At 36.4% G+C, this 8,050-nt stretch overlaps 1 long non-coding RNA gene across 1 annotated transcript; it reads right to left on the bottom strand.

Moving 5' to 3' along the window:
- Nucleotides 1-3,502: 3,502 nt before the first annotated feature.
- On the bottom strand, nt 3,503-5,249 carry LOC122297731. The gene is made up of 3 exons (XR_006238871.1): nt 4,078-5,249; nt 3,917-3,985; nt 3,503-3,820 (listed from the first exon to the last, which is right to left on the bottom strand). It is a non-coding gene; the product is annotated as an uncharacterized LOC122297731 (long non-coding RNA).
- Between the last annotated feature and the right edge of the window lie 2,801 nt (nt 5,250-8,050).

The following is an 8,050-nucleotide window of genomic DNA, read 5'->3' as shown; positions in this document are numbered from 1 at the left end:
AACTCAAATCTAATGACTCAGTTTCGGTTCAGACCACTACTCAACCTAAAAAATTGTCCATTGAGAACATTCCTTCCCCTATTGCACACTCCAACATGGCTGGTATAATTTCTTTTCCCTCTCATGTTTCTATTGATCATGATACATTTTTTCTTGGCATTCATCAACACAACTGCTTATCTGTTATGAGACAGTCTCCCATGCTCTTTGGTCATGCAAGTCAGCCCAAGACGTATGGTATTTAGACTCGAGACAATTACAGAAGATGAGTAGTTTTGCTGAGTCTTTCAAAGAGCTTCTTGAATCTATGCTTGATAAGTTTCCCTTTGAAGTATTGTGTGAGATGGCAGTAAGAGCCAAACTGTTGTGGCATCGAAGAAATTGCCTAGTGTTTGAGGATTCATTCTCTTCACCTGCTAGGCTCTCCAAAAAGATCCAAGCAGAAGTGGCACTAATTAGATCAGAAGCTGAGCAAAGAGTTGTTAAGCAGCCAAAACAAGATCTGAGCCCTCAAACGTGGACACCTCCCCCTCTAGGAGTGCTCAAAGCAAACTGGGATGTTGTTGTAGATAAGACTAACTCAAGGGTGGGACTTGGGGTTGTCATCAGAGACTCCAAGGGCCTTCTGGGAGCTACTTTGTGGGCATGCAAGGCCACACTCCCGGATCCCATACTCAGGGAGGCAGCTGCTGTTCTTCGAGCTACATCACTCTGTGCTGATCTGGGTCTCACTCACATTGTGTTGGAAGGTGATTCGTTGGCAATAGTCAAGGCAGTGCAGCAGACAGAAGAGTGGTCTTTAGTTGGCCTTATGGTCAGAGACATAAAACTTCTTCTTTCCAAGTTCAGTAGCTAGTCCATTAGACATGTACCAAGGAGAGGCAATGACGTTGCTCATGGTTTGGCCAAGCACGCTCTGTCACATCTAGATGAATGTATTTTGCTGGGGGATTGTCCCCCTTGTATTCAAAACTTGTTTCAATGAATGAAAGTTACATCTTCCTTTCAAAAAAAAAAAAAAACAGCCAATATTACATGTTGATCAACAAATCAAATTCCTAGAATTTTTCTTTATTTCTTTACAATTTTTTTCCCCAATGGCACACCATGCCACTCATTTTAGTCAAATCAAATCCTCCACGCTGCCACTTACACATTTAACACACCAGTAATTAAAAAATGTCGTCTATTTACCTATTAAACATAAAAACTAATTTTAAAGATATTTATATTTGTTTTTTTTTTAATATTTATAATAAATAATATATTACATACCATGAATTAGATAACATAACAAATGTAACGACATTATATTAGCAATTCTATATAACTTCAAAAATATATTAGCAATTCTAGTTGTAAGCGTGCAAATCTTAAGTAATTTTAAAAAAAATATATGTAAATTTATGACTCACATAAAAAATTATTTTTATAATAGTAAAATATACTTTTTTTTTTTTTTAAATGAGCATATGAGAAATATTATATGGATATTATTTAGCATTATCTATATAAGTTTTTTGTCAAAATTTTATTAAAAATAAATTTAAAGAGACCAACAAGAATATCCTTACATTTGTTATGTTATCTAAGTCATGGTATTATTTATTATAAATATTAAAAAAATAAAGAAATATAAATATCTTTAATATAAGTTTTTATGTTTAGTAGGTAAATAGACAATTTTCTTAATTACTGGTGTGTTTAATGTGTAAGTGGCAGCGTGGAGGATTTGATTTGACTAAAATGAGTGGCATGGTGTGCCATTGGAAAAAAAAATTGTAAAGTAATAGAGAAAAACTCTAAGAATTCGACTTATTGATCAACATGTAATAGGGGCCGTTGATTTTTGTAACAAGAGATGTGCTGTTATTTTTGTAGAAGACGCAAGCCGAATCCATATTTGAGCGGTACCGTCGGGCGGCACGGCAGCATTTCCCTTATGGCATATGATCCTTGGACTAGGATGAAACCCAACAATTGAGGTCGTGGCAATTGGGTAAATGAGAAAAGCTACTGGCCTGTCGTCTACAAAACTCAATTTTACAGCAGACCAATAATCAAGTGCCACATAGGCACTTCATGAAAATCACTTGTACACCTGCATACACCCAATAGGCACTTCACTTCACATAGACACACTTCCCCTCCCACCCCATTCACTTCACGTAAACACACTCCCCCCCCCCCCCCCAAAAATCTCCTCTGCTATTGAGACCTCCTTTCTCTCCCAATACAATTCCTCCTCCCACCACGATGGCGACGACGGCATTCATAGGTATTTCTTCTGCACTTCATTCTCTAGATTTAAGATTTTATTCTCTCATATTTTCTGGTTTTCTTCTTCTCTAGATTTTATTCTCTAGGTTTAGGGTTTTTTTTTTTTTCCTTCTTAGAAGTAATTTCTGATTGGTTGCTTAGAGGATAGGTTTTTCCTGTTTTTTATTCCCAGTTGAAATAATGGCCACTGTTTGCCCAAGAACTCATGAATTTCCCATATATTTGCTGAAAATATATGTGCTCCTCCATTGTCCAAGAAATTTGTTAGCTTGAAAGATATGTTGGCCCCAAATATTAGTTCTATGAATATGTGGATAAAGAAATTGCAATGACACCTTGATGAATTGATTTGAGTTCTATGAATATGTTACAGGTAAAATCATCAATAACTTTTCATTTTAGGTTGCTGATTTCATTTTAGAATAACTTGCAAATATGTTGGATAGGCCCCTGTACTGATCTGTTATTTCCTTCCAATTGTATATTGCATTTATGGCATACCATCAGGTTGTGGAGTCTTTTTTCTGCAGGAATATGCAAGACCAAGAATGAAGACTTCGGTGCTCCATGGAGCTTTCATATATCACAAGATCAATAGTTATAGGGCTGAATGTTAGAAGGCATTTTGAATGTAAGAAGGCAGTTTGAACTATTAGCATTAAATAAGCTGACTTGGTTTTTGTAACAGTTATATGGCTGATTTTGTAAGAAAGCTGATTTTTGTAAGGATGCAAAAATATTGTATAATTAAATGTGGTTGCACTTCTAAACCATATCGTTGATGTCATGTAATGGCAATGTGTATGTGTATTCCAGAAGCATGTAGGCTATTTAAATCAGGTTCTCTTTGTTGGGTTTGAAACACAGCTTTTGAAAGGGCTATAGCCGGATTTCTTTTCATTTGGGAGTGATTGAAACTAAGTTAATCTAAATGCATGTTGTACCAGGCTTCAATCTTCACATTCAGGTCTGAGACTCTGAAATAGGTTACTTCAAGAACTGTCAAATAGGTTATTTTTAAATCCATTTAGCATTTGTATTAAAGATGGGTCAACCCATTATTTTAACTTCATATAAACCAAAGTACTTGTAGAGGAGAAGCTACCCAAACCAGGCAAACCAACCTTGAAGCAATTCAAAGACCAAAATGGAAATAACCCAGACACCTGAAATAATAATATACAAGGTGCCAAGATTCCGAACGCACGAAGACAATGCAAAAGGCAGTGATTAATTGATCCTTCCATGGTGTTTGCAAATTCAACACCAGTATAAATAGCGTGCATCCTTCTATCATATGTCATCAATAAATAAAAACTAATGACAACTAGCTGCTATAGGAGAAATTCTTATCAAGCCACTTTTTAAGTGTGCACAAAATAATATGGCTACAAAAAGTCATCCTATTAGGAAACAACAAACTCCTATTAAATTTCACTCCATCGACTGCCCAATAATTAATTATATATCTTCTGAAAAATGAAAATTCCATGATGCTCCATACTCTTCATCTTGTGACATTGTTGGGAATTGCATGTTCCTAGAAACCAATAAAAAATTTTAGAAAAGGATGAGGATAGGTGACCAAATCAAACATTTAAATATAACATAAATAAGATAAGATTAGTATTCATACATATCAAATGTTGTTGAAATAGTGGCCGGGTGTGGAGGTAATGTAGTTGAACGTGGTTCACCCATACCACTATAAATAAAAAAAAATAGTTCATCAAGTTAAAAGCTTCACACAAGGAACATACGACATAATTATAAATATAATGAAATCATTGCAAGTACCTCTGTGTTGGACATTTCGTTCTAACATGCCCTTCTTGTTTACAAATGCTGCATCATCGCTTCTTTGTTGGCACATTTTCCTTTGGATTCTTTTGTCGTAAAGTTTTGGGCCTACCTTTAGATACAATGATTGGGGGATCTTGCAATGAAAAGTTTGAGATTGTTTGGCTCTGGATCTCACGTCCCTCCGTGTTACCACCACCACCATTATCATCACTCATCAAGAGAAGCTCTTGATGAATAGTCTCTACTCCCCGTGAAACATGCTCATATTTGTTCATAGATAGTGACCCCATCTCAGCAATTATATAAAACTGTCTCATCAAACGGTGTTTCTTATCAAAGGCAGTTGGGATTGTCTCCAATGGACCTTCAAACGGTGATGCAAAGATGTTTCTTGAAAAGAGTAAGGCTCAAAATATCATTCCAAAATTCAAAATACTGCTTGAGGCAAGATTCTGTAATGCAGAGATGTTTCTTGAATAGAATAAGAACGTCCTCTTCTAGACCTATCTTTCTCATCAATAAAATTATTGTTTACCAATTAAAAAAAAAGGCTTGGTCTATACCTCGTTCTATAGAACTGATGAACTAATATTTGGGGCCAACATATCTTTCAAGCTAACAAATTTCTTGGACAATGGAGGAGCACATATATTTTCAGCAAATATATGGGAAATTCATGAGTTCTTGGGCAAACAAGGGCCTTTATTCAACTGGGAATAAAAAATAGGAAAAACATTTCCTCTATGCAAACAATCGGAAATTGCTTCTAAAAAGGGGAAAAAATTTTAAAAAACAAAAACCTATCCTCTTAGTAACCAATCAAAAATTATACTAAGACGAACCCAAACCCAGAATATGGACAGTTCTGAAAATTTTTGTAATCTCACAACATGCACAAAACAACCAACCCCCCATAAGGAAACATTTACGTACGCCGATTACGTGAAAAACAGATTATTTCATATAAACCTAGAGAATAAAATCTAGAGAAGAAGAAAACCAGAAAATATGAGAAAATAAAATCTTAAATCTAGAAAATAAAATACAGAATAAATACTTATGAATGTCGTCGTCGTGGGAGGAGGAACTGTATTGGGAGAGAAAGTGGATGTACTTCAGTCTCAATAACAGAGGAGATAGGGGGGAAAGGTGCCTACGTGAAGTGCCTATTGGGAGAGAAAGGGAATGTACTTCGTCTCAATAGCAGAGGAGGTGGGTGGGGGGGGGGGGGGGGAGTACGTGAAGTGAATGGGGTGGGTGGGGGGGAAGTGTGTCTACGTGAAGTGAAGTGCCTATTGGGTGTATGCAGGTGTATAAGTGATTTTCATGAAGTGCCTACATGGCACATGATTATTGGTCTGCTGTAAAAATGAGTTTTGTAGACGACCGGCCCGTAGCTTTTCTCTTGGGTAAATATCAGAAAACCGTGACGCATTGGGGGAAGTAAGATTTGGCACTTTAAACGTTGAGAAGGTCAAGAACTGCAGTACAAGGAAAAAGCTATACTACAGTCACACTTTTCAAGACACAATTCAAACTGAAGCCATGTCTGCGCAGAAGATTGGTTAAACAGAGAATTAAAAGTTCGATTAGAGAAATTGAAAATGGTAGACAAATAATTTCCATAATTATTTTATACATTACCTAATAAAAATGGTAGAAAAAATTATTGAATAATTACTTTATAACCTGTCATTTTCCTTATATTATTTTTATTTTTATTCAATTACTTACTGAAATAAATAAGTTTATAAGGAATATATTTGTGTATTTTATATCATTATTTTCAGTTGATATAATCATGTTTTATATGCATATGTGCATGTATCTCAATTTGGTCAACATGCACCTATGGGACAGGTAGTTTGAAAAAGAAAAAAGTGTAAATATATAAAATTACATAACAGTTTGGAATGAGAGAAAGAGTCCTTTTCAACCTACTATGATGATTCTCATTCTCAACCTACTATGATGATTCAGACCTCGATTGGTGTTGCTTGGAGCCCACGACAATGTTCAGATGCAGTTGTACAGTGTTGATGCATACATCCATAGCGGTTAATGGAAAACAAGTGGAGAAAAAATAAAGAGAAAGGTACACACGGATTTACATAATTCGGTACACTGCCTATGTTCACAAGTATTTAAGGATGAAAAATCTATTATAATATGCTTATTTACAATTTCTCATAGCCTCTCATTGCTTACTGTACAATAGAAATATTGAATATATTTGATAGAGAAAACCCCTTCTCTGGAGCTCCCCTTCAAGAAGTTGAAGAAATTGAAGAAGAAGTCGAAGTCCCCAAGTTGTGAGGAACGTCGGCTTTGCATGTTTGACATCTTCATTCTCTTTCTACATTTCTCCTTCCCTTCATGTCCTTTCCTTCTAACACCTTAACTCCCTTGTGCCATCTCTGTCCCTCTCCCACTTTCTTTTTTTGTCTCCTAGTGGTGGCTTTTAGGGCTAGCCTGGACCCCTGGTCTTGAGCCTATATATTGTGTCCTTTACAAAAAAAGATACAATGACGAATACACAAGAGGATCAGCTCAACGTGTTCTTAGTTTCTCACATTATACGAATTGAGGATGGTATGCCTATCCTGCAGGTGTTCTAACTACTTTCTTTTCAATTGCGTGGGCTTTATGGTAGAGGAGGAATAAAGATGATTGCTGAGAAGGTGTATCTAGAACCTACACAGGTGATTGATTATGCTTTTTCTCTGCAACAAATTCATAAGGATTTGGTGATGGTGAAGGCTGCTCAACCACGGAATTTTTCTTGCTGGAAGCCTCCACCCAGAGGTTATCTCAAACTTATGTGGATGGAGCAATGTTTTTTGGTCTCCATAAGGCTGTGTGGAAGCAATTTTAAGAGATGAGCATGGAAATGTGATAATGACTGCCAGTAAAAGTGAAAATGAAATGACTGATTCTAAATCTATTGAACTCCTTGCAATTTTCAGAAGCTTACAACTTTATGGGGGAATAAGGCAGTACACCGGCTAGCACGCCATGCTTGGAAGGTTGATACTATTGCAATGTGGCGGGGAGATGTTCCTTTGTATGTTGATCAAGCTATCTGGCTTGACAAACTTCATATGTAATGTTTTTCAGATATCACAAAAATATAAAACTAATTAGAACTAATTACATAGATGATCTGCACTTCTCCCTTGAAGAAAATGATTTCGATTAAAAACCTCAATAAAAGATTTCAATCTAACTAGCCGCATGTTTAAGTCGGCTCTTAAAGAGATTTTTCCAAGCTTCTTTAAATATGGAATTTTCTTGCATCGGTGGTAACGGGTTTTTTAGGAAATGGTGGACTTTCTAGAGAGAGAGTAGCGTTGCCGGCCGGCCTTAACATAAAGGTCTTAGCCTAGAAATATGGGTAGAAGGAAACTCAAACCAACCAGCTCTGGAAAGCAGAAGCTAGTGCAGCCCCGTTGGCATGCAAAATGGCGGGTGAAAGTGGGCATCAATCAAGCTCTGATTGAAGGGGATAACAGGCAGATGACACCAGCAGTAAAAGGAGAAGGGAACTGGGTAAACTAGAGACTTAAAAAGGATGGGTAGAGCATATCAAGGAAATTTCTAACAAGCACCCAGAATGGAAACTCATTCGGATCCCAAGAAGGGCAAATCATGATGCTCATAAAGTGGCAAGTTGGGCATTTGTAGCAATCTGAAAACAGTGTCAACAATCTGAAAAGATAATGAAGATTTGTCATGTGAGTATGCAGGTTTTGAATCCAAGCAAATCATTTATAGAAAGCAAAACTATGGCCAAGCTAAACTGACAAAATAACTGACAAGGAACCAAAAATAGAAGGAATATGGGAAAGAACAGATGAAAGCACTCACAACATAATGGAAGTAGCTTGATTCAGACAAAAGGAAATTTCTTAAGATCTATAAGATGTTGACATACCAGGCAAAAACAGAACGATATGGAAATAACTCC

This window comes from Carya illinoinensis, chromosome 15 (assembly GCF_018687715.1).
Source record: "Carya illinoinensis cultivar Pawnee chromosome 15, C.illinoinensisPawnee_v1, whole genome shotgun sequence".
NCBI lineage: Eukaryota > Viridiplantae > Streptophyta > Magnoliopsida > Fagales > Juglandaceae > Carya > Carya illinoinensis.
Note: the sequence above shows the minus strand (reverse complement) of the source record. Positions and strands in the feature narration are given on the sequence as shown.